General features: G+C 42.6%; 1 pseudogene; it reads left to right on the top strand.

Annotated features, from left to right (window-relative positions):
• Nucleotides 1-15,621: 15,621 nt before the first annotated feature.
• Nucleotides 15,622-15,720, top strand: LOC112621894 (annotated as a pseudogene).
• The last annotated feature ends 1,509 nt before the right edge of the window (nucleotides 15,721-17,229 follow it).

Below are 17,229 nucleotides of genomic sequence, written 5' to 3'. Positions count from 1 at the left end.
CAAAGGGCATCTCAAAGTCATCCAGAAAAATGCAACTTTTTGTGTTAATCTGTCTAGGAGCTGGGGTAGAAAAAAGAAAAATGCTACCTTTTATAGATGAAACAAAACATTCATTGAATTTTAGTGACTTTTTTATTTCACAACACATTGCCGTAAAAGTGAAAATTAAGGTCGGGCGCGGTGGCTCAAGCCTGTAATCCCAGCGCTTTGGGAGGCCGAGACGGGTAGATCACGAGGTCTGGAGATCGAGACCATCCTGGCTAACACAGTGAAACCCCATCTCTACTAAAAAAAAAAAAAAAAAAATACAAAAAACTAGCCGGGCGAGGTGGCGGGCACCTGTAGTCCCAGCTACTCCGGAGGCTGAGGCAGAAGAATGGCGGGAACCCGTGAGGCGGAGCTTGCAGTGAGCTGAGACCCGGCCACTGCACTCCAGCCTGGGCGACAGAGCGAGACTCCATCTCAAAAAAAAAAAAAGAAAATCAAGACAAACATATAGTCTTCCTTAAAACATCCTAGACAGTGAGTTTGACCATACATACACTAACATAAAGGATTCAATTCACTTTTTTTTTTTTTTTTTTTGTGCACAGGGTCTCACTCTGTCACCTAGGCTAGAGTGCAGTGGCATAATCTCGGCTCACTGCAACCTCTGCCTCCTGGGTTCCAGCAAACCTCCCACCTCAGCCTCCCATGTAGCTGGGAATGCACGCTGACACCATCACATCCGGCTAATTTTTTTGTATTTTTTGTAGAGATGGGGTTTCGCCACGTTGCCCAGGCTGGTCTCAATTCTTGGGCTCAAGCGATCTGCCCACCTCAGCCTCCCAAAGTGCTGAGATTACAGGCGTGGGCCACCATGCCCGGCCTCAATTCAATTTTTACTGAATCACTGCTAGAATCACTGATTATTTCATCATGATTTTCCTGCAATGTGGCAGGAACAAAAATGTCTGGGTGATAGACCTGGCAGCTGTGAATCCCAGCATGTGGTGAAGTTAAAAGATGGCATCAGAAATCATAAAACAGGCCAAGCGCGGTGGCTCATGCCTGTAATTCTGCACTTTTGGGAGACCGAGGCAGGTGGATCACCTGAGGTCAGGAGTTCGACACCAGCCTAGTCAGCATGGTGAAACCCCGTCTCTACTAAAAATACAAAAATTAGTTGGGCATGGTGGATATATGACATAACAAATAACTCCACACAAACTAGAAAGAAGAAGAAGGATATTGATAAAGAAAATAAGAGCAGGAGCAAACGACAAAGTCACAAAAGGTCTTGATGTAGAATTAGGGTGGTTGCTTGGAATATGTGGGATGAAATCGTAGGATATAATATTGGAATTGCAGATTGTTGGATGTGAAGGGCTGCCTTCACATCCATTTGTTAAAACAATAATGATGATTCTTTTAAATTTTTGTGCCAAGTACGCAGAAGACCCAAGTGTACTGGCAGATCCATCACATCAGCACACATCTGCTGTTGGCTAACTTCCTTTAACCTCCAGGGGCTCTTTCCCAACCTTCCGGTTTCCTTCTCTGTCACTGGCCGTTATAGAAGGAAAATGAGTCCAATAATTAAATCTTAACCCAAACTCAAAACAAATAATTTTTTTTTTTTTTTAGATGAACTCTTGCTCTGTCACCCAGGCTGGAGTGCAGTGGCACAATCTCAGCTCACTGCAACCTCCACCTCCCGGTTCAAGCGATTCTCCTGCCTCAGCCTCCCGAGCAGCTGGGACTACAGGCACCCGCCACCATATCTGGATAATTTTTGTATTTTTAGTAGAGATGGGGTTTCACCATATTGTCCAGGCTGGTCTCAAACTCCTGACCTTGTGATCCACCCGCCTTGGCCTCCCAAAGTGCTGGGATTACAGGCGTGAGCCACCGCACCCTGGCAAAACAAATAATTTCAACAGCATGAAAACATTTTATTCCCCTAGTGTTGTAATGAGGTAAGCATTTTCATATCTGAATGAACCTCCCTTCTTCCCATGATAGGAAGAGTTGATGTACAAGAACTTGATTTAAAAAAAAAAAAAAAAAAAGGAGAGGTTACATACAGCATGCAGGTTAACAAGATGAGTGGATAGGTTAGAACCCTAAAGCATAATTAAAACAGCTTAGGTAATTGTTTTTAAACCAAGCTTTGAGAACTAAAAATGAGATTTCATATTAAGAATGTTCATGTGTTTTTCAGAGCACTGCTAGAACCAGTGATTATTTTTGAGTAGGTAATATAAATTATCATGTTGCCTAATAGTTGAGAGGCTTTTGAGCCAAACACTCCCACCGCATATCTTTCCTAAGAGCATGGAAGTCCCACAAGCCTGTGTGTGCATGACATCATTATTTCACTTATCGAGGGAGGAAATGAGTTACACCTGAAGTTGTGTCATGTCACTGAAGCCAAACAATCTGTCAGTTTCAAAATTGTGGGTGCAGTTTATTTCACAAAGCGTGTGTAGGCTAAAAATGTACGTCCTCTTCTATTCTACTGAAGCAAGAGAAGACAAACACCTTCTGCTGGTCCGCCTCCAAATCTAGTTCTTCATCTTGAGGAACTTGTGTTACTTGAAAACAGCAGAACAGTTCTTTCTGCCACCATGTTCTCTTCAGCCATGGGTATGCCTCTAGGATTCCATTTCCTGATATTGTCCTTCTCCTCTTTTCGGGCAGGTGCACCTGAGTTTCAAATATTTCACATGCTTAAGTTAGTGCAGGTAAACTGCATTCTTTTCCTTTTGCTTTCTGAGCCAGTTATTTCATTTCCTAGCACATTCTTCTAGATTTGGCCTTATGGAGCGTCTGCCAATGAGAAACAAACGTAACGATGTCCAGGTCTGCCAAAAGCATCTGTGTTCCTAACAACCTTCCACGATTCTTATTTCCTCTATTTGGATAATTCTACCTACGTTTAATCCTCTCATCAGCCTATTGTTCATCTCAAACCTGATTTCTATTTATTTTTGTCCTGGCTAGCTCCTCTTTAATGCATATTATCCTACCTTTTCTGGGGGTCTGCAAATTTTCTAAGCATTATCCCTGATAACACATACTTTACAAACTTTCCTGCTTACCACAAATGTATCATTTTGAGACCACATAATAGGGGCTGATGCATTCTGTGCTAAATTTCCAAGTCTTCTCCTGTCTCAAGTCTGTCCATATTATCTAAACCCTCCTTGTATATAGCTTTTTCAGACTTTGGGGGCTGGTTCCCCACTGATTATTGTTTGCTATCTGGAGCTTTCAGAGGCACATCTCAAAACTCGCCAAGTTCTTTGTTTCATCTAGTAAAGTCAGTGCAATATTACATCTATAATCTTGCCTCTCTTCTGTTATTGGAGATCTTCCAGGAATATTTCTTTTTACTTCCCCCATCTTTGAAAGAATTTAGGTCAAATCAAAACAGAAAAAGGGATTTATTGGAGGAACACTTGGTTGTCCACATCTTCAGGAAGACTAGAGAACTACATTCATAATAGGCATTAAAAAGAGAAGGCTATGTCACCAAAATCACAGCCAAAACCAAGCCACAAAACCAATCCAGTGAGGATACCACTGCGTCACAGAGCCACTGCTGAGACCATCCATACTGCCAGCATTGACACGGGCCCTACCACTGCCTTGGTTGCCAGCGTGCAAGCCAACACCTCACAGCCAGAGAGATGTCCCCACTGCTTTTGATCCTTGGTTTCTGTCTCCAGGTCTGAGACTCACGTGTCTGATTGTCACACATAAGTCATGGGTTCAGGCCCTGGCTTCAGGGGAGGTTGAGAGGTAAGTGTCAAGTCTATTCAGATTCTACAGTGGAAGATGAACTCTGCCTCCCAGCAAGACCAATAGTACAGATATTCCAAATGTAAAAAAGGGATTCGGATAACAAACAAACAGTAGGGGGAGTCTACTATGTTTTGACTGCTGTCATCTCCCTTACAGCGTAGCCAGTAGACTACCCATCTGTGTGTTGCACTATAGCTAGAGTCCTTGCAGGGAATATGTCTTTTCATTTTCCTTCATCTAGCACAGCAGTTCCCAAACTGTGCTCTGAGGTACCCCACCCCCACCAGGCGCCACAGAGAACTCAGAAGACCCAGCAGCATATTTTAAATTTTCGAGGACAGGCTGGGTGCAGTGGCTCACGCCTGTAATCCCAGCACTTTGAGAGGTCAAAGCAGGCACACCACTTGAGGTCAAGAGTTCGAGACCAGCTTGGCCAACATGGTGAAACCCCATCGCTACCAAAAATACAAAAATTAGCTGGGTGTGGTAGCATGGCCTGCAATCCCAGCTACTCAGGAGCCTGAGGCAGACGAATCGCTTGAACCTGGGTAGGTGGAGGTTTCAGTGAACTGAAATTGCACCACTGTACTCCAGCCTAGACAACAGAGTGAGACCCTATCTCAAAAAAATAATAAAATATAATTTTAAAAAAATAAATTTTTGAGGACAGCACGGTGGCATCTATCAGACACCATTCAGTCTCTACCTCGAGGTGGTTTGCAGTTTCATTAGATCAGGCTGCATTCCCTTCAAAACCAGCCCTTTCTTTGCAAGGCTGGTTTTCAGCAGTCACTACAAGTTTTTAGAAAGTACCATATGAAAAAGCAATGTGGAATAGGGAATGAGAGTGACACGTTCATTCTGATTCCAGACTTGGCAGGTGGGCAGAGCCCCACAGGCACACACAAGCCATTAGTGATGTGTTCATTCAAGAATGAAACTAAGTATTACTTTTTCTTTATATTTATATGTTTGCTTCCCAAATAGCTACTTGGTTGTTAAAACATAAATATTTAAAGGTGTTTGAACCTAATAAGTTAATGCATGTAACTACTAGGGTTTTTCTGGCAAGGAGTGAAGGGGGATTGCTTTTGTTTTTGCTTTTTGGCCCAGGGATGCTGTGAAAAAAATTAAAACACTAATGGCACCGTAAACCAAAAGGGTTTGGGAAACTCCAAATAAGCACAATATCTATTGATTTTAAAAGTTAGCGTTTTATTCTTCACAGTCCTGCATTGTTTAAGAGAAGCCTCCACTGTCCTCTCTCAAAGAAGAATGACTTCTGAGTAAAGACAAGGAATAGTAGGAGGCCATTATTATATTATTATTATAGCTTCCCACTCATATGATAGGTGGCAAGTGGATGACTAGAATTTCCAAAAGCAAACAACACAGCTGGGAAAGACCAGGAAATGAAGACACAGAAGAGAATACAGGCAAATGCAGAGAGCCCCCAAAGAACAAAGACAGAGTCAGGGAACCTCCCAGCCTTCTAGAAAAGGGGTTCATGGGCCGGGCGTGGTGATTCACATCTGTAATCCCAGCACTTTGGGAGGCTGCAGTGGGCACATCACCTGAGGTCAGGAGTTCCAGACCAGTCTGGCCAACATGGCGAAACCCCGTCTCTACTAAAAATACAAAAATTAGCTGGGCATGGTGGCACATGCCAGGCAGGAGAATCGCTTGAACATGGAAGGCAGAGTTTGCAGTGGGCCGACATCATGCCACTGTACTCCAACCTGGGAAACAGAGTGAGACTCTGTTTCAAAAAAAAAAAAGAAAAAGAAAAAAGTAAAGGGACTCATGTACCCATTACCTAGCAGAAGTGTATGGTATCACTGCTGGCAAGCAGAAGGGTGTATATATATCCAGTAGGGAGAGTTCGAATAATTCTTCTGTGGAGAAAATATAAGCATGTGGCAGAAAATGTCCAACTTTGGAGAGAAGAAATTTGCTTATTGATATTTCCAAAAACAGTGTCATGTTTAAGGATGAGTTTCAAAGGAGAATGCAGGTAATGACAGAACTCTAAAATCTTACACAAGTTATGAAACCCAGTTTTCTCTTCCATAGAAAGAGTGTATGTACTTGGCATCTAGCCTGCTAAAACTCTTACTTTGTGGTGGTCTGAGATTGTTGGTGTCCTCAAAAGTGAATTTCATTTGTTTGTTTGATGTTTGTTGTTTTTCATGACAGGGTTTCACTCTGTCACCCAGTCTGGACTGCAGCCTTGACCTTCCAGGCTCAGATGATACTCCCACCTCAGCCTCTTGAGTAGCTGGGACCACAGGCATGCACCCCCATGCCCAACTGTTTTTTGTTTGTTTGTTTGTTTTGTTTTGTTTTTTGTAGAGATGAGGTCTCACTATGTTTCCCAGGGTGGTTTCGAACTCCTGGACTCAAGTGATCCTCCTGCCTTGCCCTCCCATAGTGCTGGGATTACAGGCATGAGCCACCATGCTGAGCCTAAGAGTGAATTTTGTACATAGAAAAATGTTTTCAATGGTTACTTACTAAAATTAATTCAATCTATTAAAGCTATACATTTTTAAAACCTACTTCTTTATTTGGCTTTTAAATTCTGTCTTGCTGAGTCTCTTATTCTCACTTGCTTTGATGGAACCCAGCTGCCATGAGCCTGCAGCTCACAACAAGAGTTGGCCCATATGGAGAGGTCCATATGGTAAGGAAGTGAGGGAGGCCTACAGCCAACAGCCAGTGAAAACCTGAGGCCTTCAGTCCAACAGCCCATGAGCAAGTGAGTTCTGCCCAAAGTCACATGAACGATCTGGGAAGGGCATCCTTCCTCAGTCAGACTCTTGGATCATAGTGACTCCTGCTGGATCTCCTTAACTGCAAGATCCTTAGGCAGACGCATCCGGGTAAGCTGCAGCTGGATTTCTGTCCAGTGGAAACTGTGAGTTATTTTAAACTTAAGTTTTGGAGTCATTTTTTTTTCTTTTTTTCTTTTTGAGATGGAGTCTTGCTCTGTCAACCCAGGCTGGAGTGCAGTGGCACCATCTCAGCTCACTACAACCTCCGCCTCCTGGGTTCAAGTGATTCTCCTGCCTCGGCCTCCTGAGCAGCTGGGATTACAGGCATGCACTACCATGCCCAGCTAATTTTTATTTTTTGTTTTTTGTTTTTTTAACTAGAGATGAGGTTTCATCATGTTGGCCAGGCTGGTTCCAAACTCCTCACCTCAAGTGATCCGCCCGCCTCGGCCTTCCAAAGTGCTAGGATTACAGGCGTGAGCCACCATGCCCAGACTTGACTAATGTTTATGCAGGAACAGACAACCAATACGAAATTTAAAAAGACATGACAACTAAATGCAATGTGTCACCCTGGATTGGATATCGTGGGGAGGAAGAGATACTAACAGGACATATTGGACAATTGCCAAATTTGAATATTGACAGTATATTAGGTAATAATATTAAAGTTCCTTGATAGGATTATTGGACTGTGGTTATGTAAGGAAGTGTCCTTTTTATTACAAAATTCACATTGAAGTATTTAGAAATAAAGGAAAATCATATCTGCAATTAACTCTTACATGGTTCAGGGAAAAATTAACAATAACATGAATATGTATTATAAGGAGGGAGAATGATAAGGCAAATGTGGCAAATTGTTAATTTATGAATCTGGATAAAGGATACATATTTAAGAGATATTTGTACATTTCTTGCAGCTAATCTGTAACTTTGAAAGTATTTTTTAAGGTTTTTTTAAAGTAATAAAGAGAAGCAATTTGTCGTTTGTGGCTTAAACCTAAAATGTGTTGTTACAGAATTTTAAAATTAATTAAGACTTTCTATTTCTTTAGTAAGAAAAAAGAGACTTACTTTTTTATTTTAATAATGATAATCTTGCCAGGCGCGGTGGCTCATGCCTGTAATCCCAGCACTTTGGGAGGCCGAGGCGGGCGGAACATGAGGTCAGGAGATCAAGACCATCCTGGCTAACATGGTGAAACCCTGTCTCTACTAAAAATACAAAAAATTAGCCGGGCATGATGGCAGAGGCCTGTAGTCCCAGCTACTTGGGAGGCTGAGGCAGGAGAACGGCGTGAACCTGGGAGAAGGAGCTTGCAGTGAGCCAAGATCACACCACTGCACTCCAGCCTGGGCAACACAGCAATACTCTGTCTCAAAAAAATAAAATAAAAAAATGATAATAACGATAGTCTTTCCCTTTTGGTGTTTTTTAAAACCAAATACAAGCATAAATATATTCTGCCCATTGTATTTTCCGGAAAAAATTAGATTTGGCTAATTTAGATTAAAATGCTGTGTATAAATTTCTGTGTTTAAATCCTACACTTACTCTGAAGTAAAGAGTGTTGTTCAAGTAAGGAGACTCAAGAGAACAAATTGAAAAGCTTCCAATCCAATTCTAAGGCCTGCCTTGTGCAAAAAGTCAAAATTTGACTTCGGTAGCTTCCTGACATTCTATCTTGACAGCACTTTGTGACAACCTGACTTGTCACCATATTCACCTTATTTCCTATGCTAGTCCAAGGATATTTTCTGATTAAAAGTTTTATATCACAAGAATTTTATTTTATTTTCCTCACCTTAACACTTTTATCCCATCACTTGAATATTTTACCTTTTAATTTTTCACATTTTCAAGTGAGTGTCATGGAGACAAATGTTGTCCATTATCCTTCACACCCATCTTTATGTCTTTTCTACCCACTACTCATTCCATTTTCTTCTTTTACCTTCTTGGACGCCTTGCTTTCCTTTCTCTCCCGTAGCTTTCTCTATCTCTTTGACACCTTCCCTCTTGCTTCCTCCATACTAACCCCACTTGATATGGTTTGGATCTGAGTCTTTGCCCAAATCTCATGTCAAATTGTAATCTCTAATGTTGTAGGTGGAGCCTGGTGAGAGGTGATTAGATGATGGAGGTGGATTTCTCATACATGGTGTAGCACCATCCCCTTGGTGCTGTTCTCATGATCGTGAGCGACTTCTCCCGCGATCTGGTTGTTTAAAAGTGTGTAGCGTTGCCCCCCCCCCCCCCCCCCCCCTCACTTTCTTGCTCCTGCTCTGGCCATGTGATGTGTCTGCTTCCCCTTCACTTTCTGCCATGATTGTAAGCTTCCTGAGGCCTCCCCAGAAGCTGAGCAGATGCCAGCATCATGTTTCCTGTACAGTCTGCAGAACCATGAGTCTTTAAACCTCTTTTCTTGACAAATTTCCCAGTCTCAGATATTTCTTTTGTGTTGTTTGTTTCTGTTTTTGTTTTTTGAGACGGATCTTGCTCTGTCACCTAGGCTGGAGTGCAGTGGCGTGATCTTGGCTCACTGCACCCTCTGTCTCCCAGGTTCAAGCAATTCTCCTGCCTCAGTCTGCCATGTAGCTGGGATTACAGGCACGCACCACCACACCCAGCTAATTTTTGTATTTTTAGTAGACGAGTGGTTTCACCATGGTGGCCAGGCTGGTCTCGAACTCCTGACCTCAGGTGATCCGCCCACCTCAGCCTCCCAAAGTGCTGGGATTACAGGTGTGAGCCATCACACCCGGCCATCAGATATTCCTTTATACCAAAGTAAGAATGGACTGATATATCACATGAGGCCAGCTTTCACCATTTCATACCTAGATCACAGCAATCACCTCAAAACTGGTCTTCTGCCTATTGGCTCTCCCAGCTGCCCCAAACATTACAGAAGCATTCGATTTTAGAAGTTCAGAACCTATACCCTTGTCCATTATATCTGGTTTAAACTTACCAAGTCTCTATACTATCATTCCCTTACCTCTGAGAAGTACCAAACCACCAAACCAGTCTTTTTCGGTTTTTTTTCTTTTCCTTGACTTACCTGAACCAGTGTTTCTCTCCCCTTTTAGAGCCACCTGTCACTAATGTATTTAGGAAAAGACCTATTGCAAGTTTGTTGTGGAGTTCTTACTATTCCCAGCTGTTTCTCCACATTCTGCCACGGCCCACTTGTCACTTAGCACTGTCAGTGCGGACCTGGATGATTTCCTTTAGTCTTGTCCCTCTCCTCTTCCACACATCATCACACATAGATGGTGAAGAAATAAGAGAAAGCATAAAACATGAAAAGATAAATTTTTTGAAATGTAATTCTTAAATGGAATTTCAAAAGCAAAATTCTTTCCAAAAAAAAAGCATACCCATATATTAAATATTTTTTAATCTTCTTTTGATTATCTGCAACATAAAGCATAACAAAACCAGAGTATTTATTTTTGGTATATATTCACATATTTTAATTAGTATCTTACTTGTATATCTTCCTCTAATACTGTGTCACTGGTACCTTTCTAAAAGTTGCGTAATTTTCAATAAGCTCTTTTTAAATTATTGTATAAAACTGATCACAACTATCTTGAAAGTTACCATTAATAAAAATTTAGTTAATTTTAAAACGTTTACAACTGCAATTTACTCTTTTCTCTTTTTTTTTTTGATAGAGATAGGGTCTCATCATGTGGCCCAGGCTGATCTCAAACTCCTAGGCTCAAGTGATCCTCCCATCTCAGCCTCTCAAAGTGTTAGAATTACAGATGTGAGCCACCATGCCTGGCTGACTTTTCTTTTTATAAAATTACTTTTTCCTCAACTTTTTGTTTTGAAAATTTAAAAGCCTACAGAAAATTACAAGAATGAATTTATACACCTATATGAAATTTGCTAGTTGTTAATTTTTTTCAAAGTTCTCTCTTCCCCCTCTCTCTTTCTGAATCATTCGAAAATAAATTACAGGTATCTAGCCAGGTGTGGTGGCTGGGTAAACCCAGCACTTTGGTAGGCTGAGGCGGGTGGATTACTTGAGGTCACGAGTTCGAGACCAGCCTGGCCAACGTGGTGAACTCCCATCTCCACTAAAAATACAAAAATTTACCAGGCGTGGTGGTGGGCACCTGTAATCCCAGCTCCTCGGGAGGCTGAGGCGGGAGAGAATCGCTTGAACCCAGGAGGCGGAGGTTGCAGTGAGCCAAGATCACATGATTGCACTTCAACCTGGGTGACGGAGTGAGACTCCGTCTCGATAAACAAATAAATAAATAAATAATAGATATCCCTGTTTACCCCAAGAATCTAAAAACAAAGACATTCTCTTGAATATTCTTACATAACCACAATACAATGATCAAAATCGGGAAGTTTTAACATTGATACAACGCTACTTTTCTGACATTATTTTCTCAATAATATTCTTTCTAGCCAAGTTTTTACCATCTAGAGTCACACATTGCATTCGGTTGCCATGTCTTTAGCCTTTTTCACTCTGAAACACTTCACTACTCTTTCTGTCTTTCATGACATTGTCATATTTGGAGGGTAGTGGTCAGCTGTTTTGTAGAACAGCTCTCGCCTTGGGTTTGTCTGATGATTTCCTTATGCTGAAATACAGACCATGCATTTTGGAAGGAAGAGTACAGGAATAATGTGCCCTTCTCCGTGCATCACATCTGGAGGCTCCTGATGTCCGTTTGTCCCATTATTAGTGATGTTAAGCTTAATCACTTCTTCACAGTGAAAGTATCTCTTTCTTCCTTTGTGACTAATTAGTAGTCTGCTTTTATAGCAGCTCTGTTCATAATTGCCAGAAACTGAAATAAATTCAAGCGTCCATCAGTGGATGAATGAATAAACAAAGCAATGCATTCATACACTGGAATACACTGCACAATAAAAAAGAACAAACTGGCCAGGCATAGTGGCTCATGCCTGTAATCCCAGCACTTTGGGAGGCCGAGGCAGGTGGATCACCTGAGGTCAGGAGTTCAAGATCAACCTGGTTAACATGGTGAAATCCAGTCTCTACTAAAATTAAAAAATTAGCTGGGTGTGGTGGTGGGCGCCTATAATCTCAGACACACAGGAGGCTGAGGCAGGAGAATTGCTTGAACTCAGGAGACAGACGTTGCTGTGAGCCAAGATCAAGCCACTGCACTCCAGCCTCCAGCCTGAAGACAGAGCAAGACTCCATCTCAAAAAAAAAAAAAAAAAGAACGAACTATCAATATACCTAACAATTTACATGAATCCCAGAGGCATTAGCTGTGTGGGTTTTTTTTTTTTTTAAGGCAACCTCAAAAGATATACTGTATGATTCCATTTATGTGACATTCTTCTTGTAAAGACAAAACTATAGTAACAGAGAATAGATCAGTGGTTGCCAGGAGTTAGAGGAGGTATGACTATAAAGATATAGCATGAAAGAGTCGTAAGGTAATAGAACAGTCCTATACACTGAATGTGGTGATGGTTACATAAATCTATACTTGTGTTAAAATTCATAAGACAAGGCCAGGTGTGATGACTCATACCTGCAATCCCAGGTGTGGAAAAAAAATTCATAAAATGATATACCAAAAAATAAGTCAATTTTATAGTTTGGTGATTTTTCTTTCTTTCTTTCTTTTTTCTCTGAGACAGATTCTCACTCTGTTGTCCAGGCCGGAGTGCAGTGGAGTGCAATGAAGTGTAGTGGTGCGATCACACTTTACTGCAACCTCTGCCTCCCTGGCTCAAGCAATCCCCCGCCACCTCAGCCTCCTAAGTACCTGGGACCACAGGCCCGTGACACCTGGCTAATTTTTGTATTTTTAGTACAGACGCGGTTTCGCCATGCTGGCCAGGCTGTTCTGAACTCCTGACTTCAGGCGATCTGCCTGCCTTAGCCTCCCAAATTGCTGGGATTATGGGCATAAGCCACCACACCTGGCTGATAAGTTAATTTTATAGTTTGATGATTTTTCTTTTTCTTTTTCTTTTTTTTAAGATGGAGTATCACTCTGTTGCCCAGGCTGGAGTGCAGTGGAGTGCAGTGAAATGCAGTGGCATGATCATAGTTCATTGCAACCTCTGCCTCCCTGGCTCAAGCAATACCCCCAACCTCAGCCTCCTGAGTAGCTGAGATCATGTACCACCACGCCTGGATAATTTTTGTATTTTTTTTGTAGAGACAGGGTTTCACCATATTGCCCAGGCTGGTCTTGAACTCCTGGACTCAAGTAATCTGCCCACCTCAACCTCCCAAAGTGCTTGGATTCCAGGTGTGAGCCACCATGCTTGGCTGTATGTATGATGATGCCTTAAAATAAAATTTAAAATAATTCACCTGTAAGAAGATACTCGAAGACTGTGAACATTTTGTTTCCCTGATAAACATAATCATTTATATATAATTCAATTCTTTCTTTCATTCTCCACCTGAGCCCAACTCTCCACTTCTATCCAAACCTTTCAGTGGCATAAAGACTTATAGCGCTTGTAGTTATCCTCCTGTGGTGGATCATTCCCCCATTCCTACAGACTATCAAATTGACATTTGAAGGGACCATATCTTAATCACAACCTCTAGAACAGTGTCTTTCTCATATAGGCAAGACTGGAGAACTTATGAATGAATGTGACTTGGCGCCCACTCTTATGCCGGCGCCTATGCACCTACAGAGACTTCGTGAAGCCCTGGCACATTGTTTTTAATGGTTAAATTTCTCAGTTATAGGTATCATAGAGGAATTACAGAGCACATAATATTGTCTTCTCATTACGGATATAGACTTTCATTCTGGTAATCATATCACACACGTGACCTTTGCATCTGTCTGGTCCAGTCATTAATCTGAAATCTGAAATAAATATTTCATATTAAATTTAAAAGCTATGGGCCAGGCTTGGTGACCCATGCCTGTAATCCCAGCACTTTGGGAGGCCGCGTTGGGCGGATGACAAGGTCAGGATATCAAGACTATCCTGGTTAACACGGTGAAACGCCGTCCCTACTGAAAATACAAAAAATTAGCCGGGCTTGGTGGCAGCGCCTGTAGTCCCAGCTACTCGGGAGGCTGAGGCAGGAGAAAGGCGGGAACCCCGGAGGTGGAGGTTGCAGTGAGCCGAGATGGCGCCACCGCACTCCAGCCTGGGCGACAGAGCGAGACTCCGTCTCAAAAAAAAAAAAAAAAAAAAAAAACTATGATGTGCAGATATTTTTCCCTAGTATGAAAGCTTAAGTTATTAAATCTGTAGAAAGGCTGAAGAACTTAATGAGGAGGCTTTATGTGAATAAGATAAACTTAATTGTTAAGATGTTAAGGTGGTGTGTTAGGGTGACAGAGGGGAAGTGGAAGGAAAGAGAACCAACATCACTGGGCGCCTACTCTATGCCAGTATCTGCCTCAGGTGCCTTAAAAACATTCTCCCAGTCCCCACCCAACCCTGGTGTTAAGATGGTGTGTTAGGGTGACAGAGGAGAAGTGGAAGGAAAAAGAGCCAACATCACTGGGCACCTACTACATGCCAGTATCTGCGTCAGGTGCCTTAAAAACATTCTCCCAGTCCCCACCCAACCCTGGGACACAGGCTCCATTATGCTCACTGTAGGGTGTGTATGGAAAAAGAGAGGGTTAGTTCTACCCAGAAGCACCTGCTTAAGATGCCCTTTGCCCCATCCCTCGGGCCCACCTGACATTCGTGTCACTCATGTGAACAGTGGCATGCATGCCGCAAGTGCCCCACCTCCAGTGGGTGCTGTGGTGTCCCTTGGGGACACCCGAGCAGGGGCACAGCCTGGAAGTGCAGGAGAGTTAGTAAGTAACGGTGCATGGAAGTCAGCAGATTAATACCCCAGCCTCCTTGTCCTTCAGTGGAACAACACTGAAGCACATTCTATGAAGTTCCACAGCTGATCCCCAGTGTAAGTGGGCCTCATTTTTCCTTAATGGTTTCCAACCGAGTAGCACACACTTTATAGGCTTTCTCACTTCCTTGTCTCTCTCTTCTCATACCTCACTTCTGCTTCCTGGGATCAGTATCATCAGTCAATAGGTAAATGCAGATACACTACCTGCATCCAAGTCCCTTGTCTTAGACCCTGCTATGCAGGAACCCAAGCTAAGACATACAGCAATATTAGCCATTCTCCTCTTTCTTTAACAATGAAACCCCTGGCCAGGCACAGTGGTGCGGTGGCTCACTCTTGTAACCCCAGCACTTTGAGAGGCCAAGGCAGGCAGATCACCTGAGGTCAGGAGTTCGAGACCAGTCTGGCCAACATGGTGCAGCCCTGTCTGTACTAAAAATACAAAAACTAGCTGGGCATGGTGGTGGGTGCCTGTAATCCTAACTACTCAGGGGGCTGAGGCAGGAGAATCGCTTGAACCCAGGAGATGGAGGTTGCATTGAGCTGAGATTGTGCCACTGCACTCCAGCCTGGGTGACAGAGTGAAACGCCATCTCAAAATAAAATAAAATAAAATAAAATTTTAAAAAATGAAACACCCAGGTTTTTGCTGTGCCCAGGAACATTGAGTTATAAATTACATTTTCCCAGCATCTTTGCAACCGGATACAACCATGTAACTTTTTGCCAATGGGATATAAGTGCTTTTATTTAACAAGCCTTGCCTTTAAAAGAAATAAGGGTGTATTTTCTTGTTCCTTTGACCATTCCTGCTGTCTGGGAAGCAGATGTAAGGGCAGGAGCTAGAACAGCCCTCATAGATCCAGCGATAGAAGCCATATTTTGAGGATGGACTGAGCTGTCCATCCTACCCTGTTCTGCTTCACTGAGGACTATTTCAGGAGAGAAAAACAAACATCTCTCTTCCTTTTTTTTTTTTTTTTCCTCTGAGATGGAGTCTCGCTCTGTCGCCCAGGCTGGAATGCAGTGGCGCGGTCTTGGTCACTGCAACCTCCACCTCCCTGGTTCAAGCAATTATCTGCCTCAACATCCCAAGTAGCTGGAACTACAGATACACGCCACCATGTCTGGCTAATTTTAACGTCTCTCTTCTTAAGCCACGGTATTGTTGGGATCGCTCTACTAATGTAGCATGGCACACATGCATGGAAATTGGAACAGTGCAGAGGTGATTAGCATGGCTCCTGTGCAAGGATAACACACAAATTTGATGTGTTTTCCATACTTTTAACATAGTTAGAAAGAATGAATAAGATCCAGTGTTTGATAGCACAGCAGGGTGAATATAATCAATAACAATTTAATTGTACATTTAAAAATCACTAAAAGAGTATAGTCTGTTTGTAACACAAAGGATAACTGCTTGAGGGGATGGAGGCCCCATATTCCGTGACGTGATTATTACACATTGCATGCCTGGATCAAAACATCTCACGTACCCCATAAATATGTACACTTACTATTTACTCATAAAAATCAAAAAACAAAATAGTGTGGACTGTATTTGTGCAGAGACATAAGACATCGGACAAAGTCACACCGCTTTGGAGTAAGGTGTAAAGGGAAGGTTTGCATTCAGATCTGTGGGAATCCACAGCTCAGGCTCTTAGTGAGCCTTTCATTTATTGTGGATGCATGACTTGCCTCCTATGTGTTGGGGTAGTAAAAAGGCTGAAAAGTATTGCATTATCGATAACACCTCACAGAAGAGATTTATCTTCCTTTTTCCAACAGGGGAGGGAAAGGTTCATTCTGAGTTCCATCAACATGCAAATGAGTCCAGCTGCAGGCGGCTCACACCTATAATCCTAGTGCTTTGGGAAGTCAAGGCAGGAGTAGCACTTGAGCCCAAGAGTTTGTGACCAGCATGGACAAGATGGCAAGTCCCCCGTCTCCACAAAAAAAAAAAAAAAAGAAAAGAAAAAGAAAGGAAGGAAGGAAGGAAAGAAAAAGAAAGAAAAGAAAGAAAGAGAAAGAAAGAAAGAAAGAAAGAAAGAAAGAAAGAAAGAAAGGAAGAAAGAAAGAAAGAAAGAAAGAGAGAGAGAGAGAAAGAAGGAAAGGAAGGAAGGAAGGAAGAAAGGAAGGAAGGAAGGAAGGAAAAGAAAGAAAGAAAGAAAGAAAGAAAGAAAGAAAGAAAGAAAGAAAGAAAGAAAGAAAGAAAGAAAGGGAAGAAAGGAAAGGAAAGAAGAAGAGAAAGAGAGAAAGAAAATTAGCTGGCCATGGTGGCACAGGCCTGTAGTCCCAGCTACTCAGGAGGCTGAGGCAGAGAATTGCTTGAGCTTGGAAGTTAGAGGCTGCAGTGAGCTACAATCTCACTACCTCGCTCCAGCCTGGGTTACAGAGCGAGATGCCATAGAAGAAGGAAGGGAGGAAAGGAGGGAGGGAGGGAGGGAGGGAGGAAAGAAGGAAGGAAGGAAGGAAGGAAGGAAGGAAGGAAGGAAGGAAGGAAAGGAGGGAGGGAGGGAGGGAGGGAGGGAGAGTGGAAGGGCGGAAAGGAAGGAGGGAGGAAGGGAGGAAAGGGGGAAGGGGGGAAGGGAAGAAGAAAGGAAGGAAGGAAGAAAGGAAGGAAGGAAGGAAGGAAGGGAAATACAAATGAAAATGGAAGACATCATGATGCTATGAAGAAAGCTTAAATCTGCTGAGGTCAGAATTGCTTTTTTTGTAAGAACCAAAACAAAATATTTAATCGTTGTTATGAGCTAAATTGTGCCTCCTTTCCCCCATCCCCCATCCCTCAC

This window comes from Theropithecus gelada, chromosome 3 (assembly GCF_003255815.1).
Source record: "Theropithecus gelada isolate Dixy chromosome 3, Tgel_1.0, whole genome shotgun sequence".
NCBI classification, from domain to species: Eukaryota; Metazoa; Chordata; class Mammalia; order Primates; family Cercopithecidae; genus Theropithecus; species Theropithecus gelada.
This window is presented reverse-complemented; position numbering and strand designations above follow the sequence as displayed.